This window comes from Lagenorhynchus albirostris, chromosome 18, assembly GCF_949774975.1.
Source record: "Lagenorhynchus albirostris chromosome 18, mLagAlb1.1, whole genome shotgun sequence".
Lineage (NCBI taxonomy): Eukaryota > Metazoa > Chordata > Mammalia > Artiodactyla > Delphinidae > Lagenorhynchus > Lagenorhynchus albirostris.
The window spans coordinates 55,148,365-55,165,943 of NC_083112.1; the positions used below are offsets into that span (position 1 = coordinate 55,148,365).

At 37.7% G+C, this 17,579-nt stretch overlaps 1 pseudogene; it reads right to left on the bottom strand.

Moving 5' to 3' along the window:
* Positions 1–9,374: 9,374 nt before the first annotated feature.
* On the bottom strand, positions 9,375–11,266 carry LOC132508727 (E3 ubiquitin-protein ligase TRAF7-like; annotated as a pseudogene).
* Between the last annotated feature and the right edge of the window lie 6,313 nt (positions 11,267–17,579).

A 17,579-nucleotide genomic window follows, 5' to 3' on the forward strand; every position in this document is an offset into this window, starting at 1 on the left:
GACCCTGCTGCTGATTTCATCTTTTACGTCACTGAACTGACAACAAAGTAGTCAAGTGATCTTTAACTCAGTGTGCATAAAAAAAGTAGCAAAACAAACTCACTGTGGAACGTATAAACTGTGTTGAAACCCTGTACCCATCTCTCATATTAGAAATCATAAATGGTGAAAATGAAGATGTATGTTTAATCACAAATTAACACTTTTATGTTAAAAGCCTATAAAATTGTCTCTGATACATCATAAGGTGTTTGATATCTTCAGTATTTTTTGGTTCAAGACATTCATCCTGTATTACCCTATGTGTATATACCAGTTTTTTGTTTTCCTCATTAACTCAAAGGCACACACATAATACAATGAGAGTGCTATTCATTTGAAATAGGGGCTTCCTCCCATTTCAAAGTTTCGTCCAAATATTTTGAGATGTCCTCAGGGTGTGTTTCATATAAGCCCCAAAATATATATTACCAGCTACTGTATCATGTCCACTAGCTACTACTGCTGTGTTTTCCCTCTCTTCCCAAGTCCTTCACCCTCACACATGCCAGTGTCACTGTTTTCCATCATCAACCATGGCTACCACCGTCCGTGAACTGGAATCTTGAAGTCCACAAAGAATGACTTTGTTCTGACTCTTTTTGCCTAATATTCTTTAATTATAGAAATACTGAAACAAGTTCTCATCTAACCAGTGTATTTGAGAGCTTTAGAAAAATGGCTGTTCCTGATTTAATTAATGGTCCTTTCTCTAGGATCTGTTCCCTTGTTTTGGAGCTAGGCTGGTTGTATTTCTGTGGGACAGATTACACTTCATAAGACTCTTGTGTCCTCTGTGAGGTCTGAAGCATTGTTACTGGATCAAATTGTATGTGTTCAGGCTTTCCTCTAGCATAATTTCTTTCCAGGAAGCTTGTCAGTAAATCCCATACACATGTTGTGAGGTAAGCCCTGCAGTTTTACCAGACAGGCACAGGTGGGAATGTGCCATAGTAATGACTCGGTTAAGCTTAATCATTAGTTCCCAAGATACGTAAATATCCTATATCCCTCAGCAAATGGGAGGTTCAGAAGTAATATAAAATAGCTGCATGTGAAGTTCTGGTGATGTAAATTTTATAAACTACTGAATTACAGCAGTTTAATAAACTACTGAATTACTCCATTTACTTAAATATATGGAAATAATGGTAACATTAATTTTAGACCCAATTGCTCTATGGTAATGGATACTACAACAGTGTGTATTCTTGGAATTATTAAGAAGCTGTTGTGTGACAGTGTGAAAATCTGTGAAACAAAATAAGAAATTTCAGGAATTATTCTTATAGAAAATTTTATTGCAGATGGGTCATAGTTTAAAGGAGCAGGTTATTACTACCAATGATATTTTAATGGGGAATGCTATATTTCCTAGAGTAGCAAAATTACTTTTTTCATTAAATTCATTTTAAATTTAAAGATTCTTCTGATTTACACAGATTTAGATGTATAGTAAATAAATCTATAAACTTCTGCAGTGTTTTTTTTCCCCACTTCTTTGTTTTTATTCCTGTCTTAATGGTGAAAATAGATTTTCCTCCCAAGAATAGATATTCAGAAGAAATGGGAGCTCTGGGTTTCAATTACACTAGAAATATGATATCCAGACTGTATGTATTAAAGACGCCTCTGGCCATTTGTGTTTATGTTATGTATGGTTCAAGATTTTACTTCAAGATGATATAGGAAATGTGTTTCTATAATAAACATGGTGAACACTATTGTAGTCAAGGTAAAAATGTTTTACAGAATCTGCTGGATGAAGATTTGCAGTTCTGTGCCAATGAGCAAAATCCCAGAGGGTTCGTAACCTTTGGAAAAGTACAATATTTACCAGATTCCTGAGAGACCAATGGAAAGATAATTAAATGGATTTGGGGATCATTCCTTCATAATATTTGCTGTACATCAAATAACTTTTTTAAAACTCTTGGGACAGTAATTACAAGACCAGACGCTTCAAACTTTTAAATAAGACTATTAAATGTGAATATCTGAAATGTGGAGAGAGCAACAGAAGACACCAGGCATATGTCTTCTGGTATTTTCACCCCTAGATCTAGAACTTCAAACCTTAGTGTGGAGGCTGGGTTAGTGAAAAGAGGGAAGAAATAAGCTGAAAAATGGCTCAGAAGAAGACTGCCCAAAAGACTTTGTACAACTGTGCAATGAAGGCTGTGTTCTCTATCTGTGCCGTCCAATAGAATACATGTGGATACTGAGCATGTGAATTACAGTTATTATGACTGAGGAACTGAAATATTAATTGCATTTTAATTTAAAATAAACTTTTAATTTCAGAATAATTTTAGATTTTCAGAAAAAAATGCAAAGATGGTCCAGAGTTTCCATATACCTCACCCATTTTCCTTAGTATTAACATCTTATATCAGTAAGGTACATTTGTTATAATTAATGAACTAATATTGATGCATTAAGTGAAGTTTGCAATTTATCCAGATTTCCTTAGTCTTTACCTAATGTCCTTTTCCAGGTCCAGGATTCCACACAGGGTACCACACTGTATCATCATGTCCCCTTAGGTTTCAGTTGGCTGTGACAGTTTCTCAGACTTTTCTTGTTTTTGGTAACCTGGACAGTTTGCAGAGTACTAGTCAGGTATTTTGTAGGACAACCTCTAATTAGGATTTGTCTGATGTTTCACTCATGATTCGACTGGGGCTGGAAGTATGGGGAAAAAAACCACTGAGGTAAAGCACCATTCCGATCACATCATACCAGGGGTACATACATCAACATAACTTTATCACTCTTCATGTTAAACTTGATCACCTGGCTGAGATAGTGCTTGTCAAATTTCTCCACTGTAAAGTTACTCTTTTCCTCCCTGTGTCAGTACCATCCTCTTTGGAAGGACATCACGATGTGCAACCTTCGTTTAGAGTGTGGATTTATACTCGATGTCTGTGAAGGTGAAGTATCTACATAAATTATTTGGAATTTTTCTGCATAGTCAATTTGTCTATTACTCTCCATTAATATATTTATTCAATCATTTATTTACATCAGTATGGACCGATAGACATTTATTTTATACTCTGGGTTATAATCCAGTAATACTTTACTTATTTGTTGCTAATTTTTTTTCTGACTTTGGACATTGGAATCTCTTTCAGTTAACTTATGTGTCCCTTTGACATAATCCCATCATTTGTTTAACACTTCCCTTGTTTCCAGCACCAGATAATGTTCATGGCTCGTCTTTAATATTTCTTGCCCAGTTCTAGATTCACCTCTTTCTCAAAGGAGCCTGGTTCCTTTTATTGGATAATAGTATTAACATTTGTTAGCTAAACATTTAAAATAGTTTAGCCTTGGGGATGGGGGGAGTATTGAAGGAATCTCAGATTCCCTATAAAAGTGAAAAGAATTCATTCTTTTTGCATTTGCTGATTGAACTTTATTTGCTATTTCAGTTTTTAAAAAGGATGAAAAATATAAAACTTTGGTGCATTGTAGGAGGATATGTTTTCTTCCTTGATCAGAGATAGACCATGGATCAGCCTTAAATGCTTTTATATTTGGTTCTCAAATCCAGCCTCAAATAACTTTTTTTTTTTGGCAGGTTCTACTATATATTAGAATGAATTATTAATGTTGTTACAAAACTCATTAAACATTTATACTCTCACATGATTTCAGGAAGAAAGAAATATATATTCTTTTGTTTTTTTCATAAGCAACCTGCCTTTCTAAATGTGATTTATGAGAATTTGTAATTCAGAAGAAAGTGTAAAATAGAAAATACATATTTCAGTAACATACTGTGCCTGCTCTGGAATGAAGTAGGGTTAATACATCAATCCAGGAACACAGCACAAATCTCAACGTCAGCAACATTCCCCACGTGAAATGAATGCGGGAGGGCCAGAGCTATGGTTTTTACCTAGCTTCCCGGGAACAGGAACAGCTCTGTAATGTCTAGTTAACCTCCTTTTCTTTCTTCCCCGTCTCTTTTCTTTAACACCTCTTTAGCATTCTATCACTTCCCACCTTTGCCATACATGATAAACTGCTTTATCCTATGCTATGCCTGAGGTCAGGGGCAGAAGCAAGAGTGACGGGAGGCTGAAAGACAGACACTGATGCCAGCTCAGTGTTTAACCTACCTGCTTCTACAGCCTAAGTCAGTGTTTAACCTACCTGCTTCTAAAGCCTAAGTCTTTTCAACTAAACAGAACCTTTTATTTTATAACTACAAATAAGGTTAAAAACCGTTATACTTAGAGAACTAACACAGTGATTTCCAATTGTGCACATTTGTAAACAGAGCATTTCAAAGCTTTTCTACCAAGAGGAATTTGATAGGTGGCTAGGTGAGAACTGCTAAAACAGACTTTTAATGTGCATTTCTGCCTGGAGCCATCCTAAAGACCACAAGGAATGTGAATCAGACAGTTATTTACTTACCCATTAGTGAAAATCTTAGATTTTCTGAATTGCCAAAATCATCTCTGTCATGCTAAAGCTTAATGTTGGCTTGTAACATTGGTCCAATTAAGTGAAGTACTCCACAGCCACCTGTATTCTGTCAGTGTATGTGTCTCCAGGGTGCAGTTGGGAGCATATAATAATTCAGGAATGATTGCCTCAGAGGTTTTATTGGACTCACTCAGTTAACTCAGATAAAATACAGAGAAAAAGGAAATCTTGCTGGCGTTCTGACTTTCAGCTCTTGTGTTTGTTTTCTGCCTAGATATGTGTTATGCAGTTAATAGAGAGAAATATATATTAAGTCGCATAGCACAGGGAGATCAGCTCGGTGCTTTGTGACCAGCTAGAAGGGTGGGATAGGGAAGGTGGGAGGGAGGGAGATGCAAGAGGGAAGAGATATGGGGATATATGCATATGTATAACTGATTCACTTTGTTATAAAGCAGAAACTAACACACCATTGTAAAGCAAGTATACTCCAATAAAAACGTTAAAAAGATAGCCTTATAATTTGTCTAAATATCCAAGTTCCATAATTTATTATTTTTTTTCAGGGGAGAGAAATCTGGCCCTCTAGATAAGGGCTCTTTTAAATACTTAACTGTAGCTGGTTGCTCTGTGTAAGAAACAAGTAACCTGTGTATTCATTTGGGGTGTAGGAGAGCTCATTCAAACTCATATTTTGCACTACTTAGAAAAAACAGGGAAGGAATGTTTTATTTTATGTATTTACATTATATTGTAAAAATTAATAAACAGAAACTTCAATTAAAATAGAGTGGGGAAGCCAGAAGGGGAAGATTTCACACTTTACCACTAATAGTCGAGCCAAACAGGAAGAAGACTTTCTCTCCTTGCCTGGCAAAAGCTCAGCCAATGAGAGCCTGTCACAACTTGGCCAGTGAAAAAGCTGCTATTCTTCAAACTCTCAGTTCCTCCAATGGATTCTGTTTACCATAACCCTCCCAATGTCTTTTTCTTCTCTTTAAAAGAGTTCCCCTTTTGCTGTGTAGGGATCTGCATATGGTTTGCCGTGGTTGAAAATCCGCAAATTGCAATTCTTTGTTCATCTCAAATAAACCCATCTTTTGCTAGAGAAGTAACTGGCAGTTTATTTGTTTTAGGTCAACAATATGTTACTTGCGTGGTTTAGAAACTGTCTGGAAGGATATCAGTGAAGACAATTATATATATTGTTAACTTTCTGAATTTATCCCTGCTTTTGAGGAAGTGAAACAGAATATAAATATGGCCTCTTTGAATCCAGAAACCATGTTGGAATACAAGGAATAAATTACATGATATATTGTTGAATAAGGAAGAGTTGCTGTGCCCCCAGTATTTCTCTTTATCATATCCCCTTGTGTGTTGTTTCTTCTGCCTAAACTGTCCTTTCTTAATTCTACAATTAGCAACCTGTACCCATTGTTATCATCTCTTGCCTAGTCTACAGCAATAGGACTTTTCATTCAGTCTCCAGCCTCTCTCTGTCTGGTTATACTCCATACTATCAAAAAAAAAAAAAAAAAACCCTTTTCTTCAAACCAATAAACTCATGAACAAACATATATAATCTGATACCGGCATCCCCCATTTTGACAAACAGCACATGAAAAATGGCAACCATGTAATAATCTTGTTAGCTCATTTTTCCTTCTGGGTTAAGTTGAAATGTCTCAGTTCATTATACAAGGCCTTGAGTAGTCTGACACCAGCCTTACTCTCCAGCCTCTTCTTTATCCTACATCACCTATCACTTGCTTTATTAGCCATGATTCTCCGGAGAGGGAGAGAGATTTTAAAAGTTTATTACAAGGAATTGGCTCGCATGATTGTGTGATTATGACTGGAGACCCAGGCGAGCCTGTGTACATAGTACCAGTCTGAATCTGAATGTCTGAGACCCAAGAGAGCTGATGATATAAATTCCAACCCCAAAGCCAGCAAGCTTAAGATACAAGAAAAGCCAATGTTTCAGTAGGAGTTTGAAGGCCAGAAAAGAGCAATATCCTATCTCAAGCAATCAGGTAGAAGTTTCCTTTGACTCAGCATTTTTGTTCTATTCAGGTCTTCAGTTGATTGGTTGAGGCCCACCCCCATTAGGGAGTGGGACTTTACTCAGTCTGCCGATTCAAATGTTAATCTTATCCAGAAACATCCTCAGCGACACACCAAGAATAATATTTGGCCAAATGTCTGAGTACCTTGTGGTCCAGTCAACTTGACACATAAAATTAACCATCACACCTGCTCTCACCCCATTGAGGAGCCACATGAACATGTCCTCACTTCCTGCATTTGCTACATACATTTTTCCGTCCTCTGCTATGACTTTGTACAGTCTTCTCCCATTGAATCAAATGACTTCTCTTTTTCTCTATGACTGGTGTTTTTTTTTATCCTTAAAACCCCCTTCATAGTCACATCATAGTGAAGACCCTGTGAATTGCCCTAGGCAACATTAATTTCCTGCTGCCCTCTCTCCCTCTGTTTTAGCTATATGAACTATCATGACCATCTGGAAAGGCTATTTCTGTCTTCCTCACTTGACTATGAGCTAATTACTCCAGGGCATGGCTCTCAAGCAGGGGTGTTAGCTGCTCATCCATCAGGGGATATTTGTTCATGTCTGCAGACATTTTTATTGTCATAACTGGAGGAGGGAATGTCAGTGCATTCTACTGTATAAAGGCCTGGGTGTGGCTAACCAAATTACATACAAGACAGCCTTCTGCAACAAAGAATTATCTAGCTAAAATCTCCTTGGCACTCTTGATATTTTGGGCAGGATAATTTTTGGTTGTAGGGAGCCATCCTGGACAGTGTACGATGATCGGCAGCATCTCTGGCCTCTACCCACCAGAAGCCAGTAATGGCATCTCCTCCAGTCATCGCAGATGTCTCCTCACTTGCAAAATTTGTCTACTAATGTTGAGAAATATTTTTTAAAATACTGTGAAAAAGATGAACTCACAGAAACAGAGACTAAAGTGGTGATTACCAGGGACTGATGTGGGGGAAATGGGAAGATGTTGGTGAAAGGGTACAGACGTCCAGTTGTAAGTTCTGGGGACCTAATACACAGCATTGTGAGCCTAGATAGCAATACTGTACTGTATAATTGAAAGTTGCTGAGAGAGTAGGTCTTAAATGTTCTCAATACAGAAAACAAACGATAATTATGTGACTTGATGGACGTGTTAGCTAACACTAAGTAATCATACTGCAATATATGTGTATCAGATCATCACGTTGTACACCTTAAAGTTACACAATGTTGAATATCAATTATATCTCAATAAAGCTGGGGAAAAATACTGTGCATACTAGGACCTAATTAGGCAGGATGGTGAAAGGCTTAAGAAAATGAACTCCAGAATCATAGAATCCTGCAGTTGAATCCTGTCTGCACTTTGTGAAGGGAATAATGAGACATATTTAACCTCCCCCAAATCTATATTTTCATCTGTGACCTGATGGTCTAAAATACAAAATGGCTCACACAGTAGTTAGGACAATTACATTAGTTAATGTTAGCGATGGTAGATGGTAAGTGCTTAATAATTGTAGCTATTGTGATTGGCTAAGAGAATGCCACCATAAGGGCGGGGGAATTTACCTTATAAATATCCTTAGTTACATCATTTTAGAACATATATAAAAGTTAAAGTTTGCACCAAACATCTTAGCACAGAATTACTGTCTGAATTATATTTAAATGTTTCATGTGTAATTTTTGTCTCCTTGAATACAGGGAGTACATTTTTGCTTTTGCCCACAATGCAGGCTGTGATAAATATTTATCAAATTGAAACTAACCAGAAAAAATATTGCCACTTATAACACTGAGTGTGGCAGCTGTGCTTCCAAATAATTCTTATTTGCCTGTCCTATCCATTACTGTTATGAATATTTTTCTTTTTATCAGTATTAAATGCATACGGAGGCAGCATGTAAAATATCAATTTACAGTGCCATGCTATACTGCTACAATACTAAGATGTAATGCAATGAAAGATGAAATTTGGGACATAGATGCCTGTAGGAGGTCCAAAAGTTATGGGAAAATGATTCAAATTGTACAGAACACAATCACAGGATTAAGGAAACCAATCGTCACTTGCACTGTGTGGTGATAACAAGAGTCGGAATGTGCCTAATTAGGGGCACAGTTTGTTTGCAGCTGTTGTCATTTGAATCTTTTGTACAACATCCATTTTCTTTCTCAACTGTGTGGGATTTATAAGTGCAGAGAGTTGATCAGAATTACTTTTGTGTAGAGACTACTTGTATGATAGCTCTTAGATTTAAACCATGCATAAGAAAATATAACCCAGAAATAATTCCACAAATACTGCTTAATCTAGCACAAATGCCTATGTTGATGGATGTAGCTGGATATTACTTTAAAGTGCTAATTAGGTCAGGTTATGGACATCACCAACTAGAGCAGGAAACTTATCAGTTGCTCAAATGCCATCTTTAGGATAAACAGCTTGAGAGAATTTTTATAAACAGGAACTTGTAATTTGACCAGCCTTGATAGACTCTTGGTCTAACTAAAGCCAACTCCATATCTTTGTCCAGATTAGTTTACTTTTTTTTTTCACATTCTGTGCAGCTTTTATTTTAATCGGGAACTAATCAAATCTACATACAGTCTAAAAACAGTAGAAAACATGAGTAAAATGGCCAGCAGTCCATTTGGGGTAGAGATAGAGAGTGGACTGGGCATTGTTCTGGCAGCAACCAGGATGGGGCCAAGCATTTCCTGGCTGACTGAGTTGTTTCCCTGTGCTCACAGGGCAGGCAGAGACCCTGAGACCACCTGAGTGGCCATCCAGGAGAGAAAGCCAAGACCCAGCCTGGATTCTCTGTTAGCAAATCCAAACCTTCACAGTACTACCCACAGCCCCTAAAAGTTGGTCCCGGGACACAACCAGTACAGTCACCCTGCCCTGTTGATACAGCAGGATCTGCATGTAGATGATGTTGTCCCTATTCCAAACCTTGAGGGACTGGTGGTAGCATGTGCTGAGGACTTTGATCTGGTCTGACATCAAGATAACCACCAGGGCATACACGGTGGCCATGTGGCCTGCCAGTCAAGGTCCATACATGCTTCTTGGACTCAATATCCCACACGTGCATGAGATTCTCATAGGTGCCACACACGATGAAGTGATTCATCACGTTAATAGAGTAGATACTGCCACCAGATGTCTGCAGGACATGGATGCAGTTGAACTTCCAAATGTCCCAGATCTTGCTTGTCTGGTAGAAGCTGCTTGAACAGCCACCACTGCCCACACCCACTTGTTGAGGCCTGTGAGATCCTTCTTCAACTGCAGTTTGGTACCCATAATGTCCCAGGTCTTTATGGCCTTCAGGAAACCACTCAAGAGCATGTTATGCAAACAGACCAGCATGTACATTGGGCTGTTGTGGGCCTGGATTATGTTGATCTTCTGCAGGTTCTGGACACCCTACCTGGTGATGGTGCAGTCTTCTGAGCACTGTAGAGATTGTACCCCTGAATGCAAGGTGGTACATGTGTCCCATGTATTGGTGGTCTGGTCAGAGGAGCCCCTAAGGGCAGGTCATCCATGGAATAGAACAGAGACAGCAGATGGGGCACTGATGGACCAGAAAGTTTCCTTTGAACTTGAAAACCTGCTGAGGGTCTTAGGATCCTAGGATGCCCATGTTCAGCCATGCACTGACGTGGGACAGCTTGTCATTCAACATTAGATACCTCCCTCTGGAACTCCATGAGGTCGTAGCTGAGCTTGCTCTATTTTTTCTCCATGACATCAAACTTGAGCTCAAGGCTCTTCATCAGCTTGTCAGTATTCTCTGAGACTTTGCCCAGCATGGAAGAAAGAGAGTGATTTTCCTGGGCCTTCCAGGCCAGCACTACGTGTATCTCATGGAAGCGTTTGTCCCTTGCCTGCAGGAATCCATTTAAGCTCTTGAAGTGGCATGTCCCCAGGTGTGTCTCATACATGTCCTGGTTCCCATTGAACATGTGCCAGTACTTGGAATGAGGATACTTGATGTGTTCACACTCTTTGAGATGAGCCTCCAGGTTCATCTTGAGGAAGAGCAGGTAGCTGGGGTTGTTGGGGGCACATTGGGGCTGTAGTCACAGCTCCCCTTTTGGTCCTTCTAAGCACTAAGCGTGATGGTGAAAGGCACCATGGAGGTCCACATCCAAGAAGATGGCTTCTGATCCCTGCCATGGTGCAGACAGGCTTTCAGTGAATGCAGAGCTCCCAGATCTGCTTAGCCACCGCACTGGTGTTCTCTACCACCGTCAGCTTGGCATTGTCCACAGGACCCTTCTCTGACTTCAAGGAGCATCTTTGACAGAATGTGTGTATACACATGGTGATCTCAAGGTCCTTGAACAAACGGCAGCAAAGCTGGAAGCAGAGCTTTCTGAGGGCTGCTAGGCAAACCCCGGTGTCTTTGGCTCCTTCTCCCCATAGGACAGGGAGAACGTGGGGAACAGGGACACGCTGGGCTCAGAGTGGAGGAAGCAGATGGAGATGGAGGAGTCAAGCAGCATCTGAGTGGCAGGGAGGGTGCTGATGGGGGTGGGGACATGCTGTGTCCTCTTCATCCCTGGAACAGTTAGACGAGGGTACTGTTTGTACTTGCTGGTACCCCCCGCCCCAAAGAAAAGCAGTTGCAGCTGGTGCTCATGCCCAAGCTCATGCTCTAGAAAGGCATAGGGTCCCCGGGTGGCCCCACCCTCCCACTTCATCACCCCCACCTTCCCCCACTGCTGGAAAGGGCTTAAGTGTACTTCTAAAACTTTAGAGTCTTCTAACTGGTATCTTCCTCCATATTCTTATATGCTGTTAGGTTCCCAGTTTCCTTTGATAATTACCTGTCATAGATATAGTCCAAAAAACTGTCTGTTGCTATTTGATTCTTGTTGCTAGAATTGCTCGGTTTATGAGCATGAACTTTCTTCTCTGTTCCAGTAGACTTACAACTAAAGTCACGTTGTGTTCTCAGATTCATAGAGCAACTCCAGTAATACAATCAGATATATAATGAAAAGCTGTAAATTCATTTTATCCAGGTAGCCCCTTCTTTCTTGGCTGAGATAGCATATGAGGGTGAGGATGTTGGTAGGAGAGTACAGAGAAGGAAATCTTGAGGGTAATAATGGTTTAATGAACAGTCATTGTTTTCTGATGCATAAGAGCTTGTAATTTGAAATGTGATGGACTATATAAAAGTGTACATCTTCAATTCCATTTATTTTTCTAAGTGACTCAAGTGAGTTAACTTTTAAAGATGACTGTCCCAGTGTACACTGGTCTGAAGAAAAGCTAGTAATTTTCTGAATTCCAAACAATATTCTATGAAAAACAAAGTATTTGAAACATTCAAGATAGATTTTAATCTACAAAATGTAAAAACACTCTCTCTATCATGTATCTCATCATATGTTTTTTGCGTCACATGCTCAGCTGAAAGGACCCCTAGGTAACTTTGAGGTTTTTGTCTTTGCTGTGTAAGATACCAGTCAAACTCAGGTTTGCTTGCCCAACATGCAGCAAAGCCAGTCTGCTGATACCTGGTTATGGTGAAGGAAATTATGGCATTTGCAGGGCACCAAGCAAGGAAACTATGCATCTAATGCTCAAAAGACCTGAACTCCTTGATGGCTTTTAGGGAAGGGTTTTTAAAGCCAACATTAGGGTACATGGATGACAGTACATCTGTTTACAACATGGTTTCTTGAATCTTTTAATCATCTGACCTACTGCTCAGAATAAAGATGCCTTTCAAAATATTACTGCTCATTGACAATGGCAACCGGTCACCCAAGGGCTGTAATGGAGATGAACAATGAGGATAATGTTGGTTTTTGTGCCTGCAAACACGACATCCATTCTTCAGCCCATGGATCAAGTGAAAATTTTGACTTTCAAGTCATATTATTGAAGTAATACATTTCCTAAGGGTATAACTGCCAGGAATAGTGATTCCTCTGATGGATTTGGGCAAAGTCAATCAAAAACCTCCTGGAAAGTATTCACCATCTTAGATGCCATTAAGAACTTTTGTAACTCATGGGCAGAGGTCAAAATATCAACATTAACAGAAGTTTGGGAGAAGCTGTTTCTAACCCTCAGGGATGACTTGGAGGAGTTCAAGACTTCAGTATAGGAAGTAACTGCAGATGTACAGATGTAGTGGAAATAGCAGGAGAACTTGAATTAGAAGTGAAACCTGAAGTTGTTACTGAATTTGCTGCAGCAAGTTCTGAGAGGACTGACTTCAATTTTTAAAGAATTTCTACTGTAGGTAAAATGTGACCAAGCCGTACAGCATGCTACAGAGAAATTGTTCTTGAACAGAAGAGTCAATCAGTGTAACAGACTTAATTGTTGTCTTATTTTAAGAAACTGCCACAGCCACCCCAGCCTTCAGCAGCCACCACCCTGATAAGTCAGCTGCCATCAACATCAAGGCAAGACCCTCCACCAGCAAAGAGATTATGCCTTGCTGAAGGTTCAGATGATGATTACCACTTTTTTAGCAATAAAGTGTTTTTTAATTGAAGTATGTACATTGTTTTTTAAACATAATGCTATTGCACACTTAATAGACTACAGTATAGTGTAAACATAATTTCTATATGCACTGGGAACCCCCAAATTCGTGCAACTTGCTATATTGCAATATTTGCCTTATGGCAATGGTTTAGTACTGAACCTTCAATATCTCCAAGGTGTTCCTGTGTATTATTTTCATTGTCAGCACATTGGAATATATTTGACTGATAAATGTAAGGATTTTTATGATCAAAGAGATTAACAGTATGAAATTTGACAGCTCTGTTGTGAAGCTTGAACACTGATTATGTTGATAGTTGGTGGCAGTAACTAATGTTAGAGTAGGACCTGAGCCCAGAGACAAGAGATTGGTGGTCTCAGGAATAAAAAAGAGAAGTAGTCAATTGTTTTCTGTGTATCCTTCCAATCAGAGTGATTCCAAGAAGAGTGAATCTGTTGATCATATTTCTAAACTACTGCACTTTTCAATGAAAATAACTCCTTTTAAAATAACATCCCATTATACACATATATTTAAATAAAGTATTCCTCCCTGGAAGATGATCAGATTTCAAAGTTACTACCATTACATTCCAGGGACATCTCTATCTATCTATCTATCATCTACCTATCTATCTATTGATAGCCAGATAGATATACCAGAGAATGTGAAATGTGAAACTCTGGTTTGAGGATCAGGCTCCAAAATTACTTACCTCATATTTATAACAATTTCAAATTTTTTACAGTTTCTTGGTACAAACTCATATTGTGAAGAAGAAAGCATACAACTCACTTAGTCACTCTTGCAAACAGCTACAATACACTGTGAATAAGAGGTAAAATATTATGATAATATAAAACTGTGAACAAAAGTTTTACTTTTTATTTAAATAGCCACATATCCCTTTAAAAAGACATTAAATTGCTCAGTAATTATAGTTAAAAATAATGTGATCTTAATTTTCAGTGCTTATTAAAAATCCTTATAATCCAATAATCATGGGCTAAATTATAAGAAAGTAAGAATTTGTTATTTAATAATTATTCTCATTTTGAATGTGTGAAATCTCAATAGTCCTTTAGATATAGAGTAATGTTTTATAAAACAGTTGTCTAAATTAGATGTATTCTGGGATCAATATTTAATTATATATTAGAGAAATGTATTTTATAAGAAAATTATACTACCTGTATATATATATATTTTTCTAATTTATTTTATTTATTTATTTTCGGCTGTGTTGAGTCTACATTGCTGCGCGCGGGCTTTCTCTAGTTGGAGCGAGCGGGGGCTACTCTTTGTTGAGGTGCGCAGGCTTCTCATTGTGGTGGCTTCTCTTGTTGTGGAGCACAGGGTCTAGGCACACGGGCTTCAATAGTTGTGGCATGCGGGTCCAGTAGTTGTGGCTTGTGGGCTTAGTTGTTGTGCCGCATGTGGGATCTTCCCGGACCAGGGTTCGAACCCGTGTCCCCTGCATTGTCAGGCAGATTCTTAACCACTGCACCACCAGGGAAGCCCCTGTGTATATATTTTAATAAAATAAAATTACTTAGATTTTCTAAATATAAAATATAATTTAAAATACTAATGAAAATTTACATTTCAATATACAGGCCTTATAAGTATTTCAGTACATTTGTTTAAAGATATATTTTGGTTCCAGAGTGTTTTCATACATAGAATCATAATATATTCATAAGAATTTACAGATAATTTGATCCAGCCTCTTTATTTAACAGGTGAAGAAACTGATATTCAGAAAGGTCATGAGATATTTACAAATAGAAGCCAGATGTTTTGACTTTCTGTCAGATACTCTTCTGTTATACATGTTGCAACTTCATGAATCATCAGTTTTCATCAAAATGAAATGTCATAAAGGCCCAATATTAAACATATTTAACCACTGTATTATATTAGATTGATGAAAAACTAAACGTTTTTCAGTATCCCTAGATCATTACTTAAATATTAATGTGTGTGTTTTTGTAATTCTATAGATAAACAGCTATTGGCTTTCTACTTTGAAATGCCAGTAGATCAATAATTTATTTCATCAAGACAATTGTAACATTTTTTCCTTCTCATTTCTGTAGTTTTTTCATACTTTACAGTATACAGTATTTGAAACAGAATCTATGTTTCTTTTTATACCTTTATCCTACTTCTGCATAGTTTTTAGATCTCTTGCAATTGCTTTCAAAGAGGTGAAAGAGATGACTTATCCTTACTTACCTAGCTTGAAAGATTCATCTTCATATCAGCCCATAGTGCCCATGCTCTCATACAAAACATAGGACAAGAATAGTTATTTTTCTATTTTGTAATGTATGTTTCTCTTAAAGGATGCCCTTGTTTTAAATAACAGAGATAAAAATAACCTTTCTCCAGGGATTATTATGAGGATTGCACAAAATCACACTTGTAAAGTATTACTTGTCTTGAAAAAGTAACAATATTTGACATCTCTCTTTGTCACTGGGTGTAGTGAAAACAAACCAGAGTAGCATGAGGAAATGTGTAAGATTCTGTTACCCCGAATGTTAAACAGCAATGAATTTCTCACACATATCTCATTTAGGTCACAACAAATAGAGTTTTCTCATTTAGTAATTCAAACTCACATCCCAAATTAAAATCTCCACACATTAAGACAAAATCTTTGAATGAAAAGGAAGTCTGACAACTTCAGCATAAGTGAAGGGCATCTTCAGTGACCTTCACCACTGTTTAAGGAATTTGTCTGCTGGACATCCATTAACTTTTTGCCCATAGAATGTTTTGCATCTTATAATCTTCAGCACCCTGAAAAACACTAAAGGACTGTTCCCTATGACAAACATAATTAAAGCAGCGTATTGGCATTTTGAATTTATGTGCCAACGGGTGTCCTAGTATAAGAAAGTATAAAAGAATATTTAATTTGGACAAAAGATTGCCTAAGTTCTTAAAAAAGGAAATAACTTTTAATGAAACAGAATTATTGTACCTTAAAGAGGGGTCAGTTATTATTCCTTCATTTCTGTTTCTGTTTCTTTATAAAGACTCACCAACACCTGCTAGGGTGCCAAACTTTTAAAGAAAGCTTGAAAAGCAGAATTCTCTTACGGTTACTATTGTTGGTTATTTTGTTTTTAAAGTGGAAGAAAAGTCAAAGAAGGCTATATTAAGCACCAATTTAAAGAGAGTGCTAAAAGCCACAAAACTGAAATACTTAGTATGAAATTTAAATATTTATATACTACAAGATTCTTTTGAATAATAATTATCACAACCTTGGGTGCAATGCTAATGTATCTGAAATGTTTTCATTGCTAGAACTTACTGCAGGGAATGTGTGAGAAAAAATATAATCAGGCATTATCTAGAATCTCTAGGCAAATAATAAAGATGAATCAGTCACCTTTCTAATTAGAAATGCTTTACAAATTATAAAATATAAAAATTTATGTCAATTAAATATGTATGTTTCATATTCCATATCTGTTACAGTGGAACCTATATATACATGTTTGTGTGTACATGAGTACATGTGTGTGCTTATGGGTGAATTTGACACATGTATGTTTGTTAAGGCTACTTATATAATAAATTTCTAAGGCAACTTAAGATTACTTTATTTGAAGCCTAATTATGTTATATAAAGCCATTATACTATGTAGTAAACGCGGTTGGTACCCTGCCCATATCACCTTTATTGGGCTGGAGTGCCCATGTTTCAGCTACTATGGCTGTTGTCTCACAATAGTTGAACTCTGTTCCCTTATCCTGAAAAATGGTCTTGGCAAAATTGAGTTTTCTGAAACAACCAGAAGTAGCTCACAATTTTGCACTCACCCTAGGCATGGGTAAAGCCAAAGACTAACAGATACGGGAGTACAGAAAACTAGCAACCTTCCCTCAAGGTTGACAACTTTGTACTGCCATTTATGCTCTCTGTTGGTTCAGGCTGAAGCTAGAGATCAGCTGAAATCAAATCTTTATCTAGCTTTTTTTTTTCATGCTTAATCTTGCTTCCTCACACTTTCATAGGTTTTAATGACAGAATTTCATTACTATATCATTTGCACAATAATCCTTCTTTTAGTCTCTGCTCCTAGGGAACCTGAACCTGTAAATAAGAATCCAGCTACCACTGTGTACAATGAGGTTACAGCCAAAATTGGATGTTTTGAGAAGTCATTTGCACAGTTCTACTTAGTTATTACCTAATGGTTTGAATAGGTCCTAATGAACTTTAAGATTCTAGAAAACTTGGGAGAACATTTCCCATAGATCTCTCATGTTTCTGCACATCTTGAATCCACTTTTGTTCTGGAATGTTTTTGTTATTATTATTGACTTATTTTTAGAACAGTTTTAGGTTCACAGCAGAATTGAGAGGAAGATACAGAGATTTCCCATATACTTCCTATACCCAAACAGCCTCCCCCATTATCAGTATCCCCCACTGGAATCATACAATATGGAGCCTTTTCAGACTGGCTTCTTTCACTTAG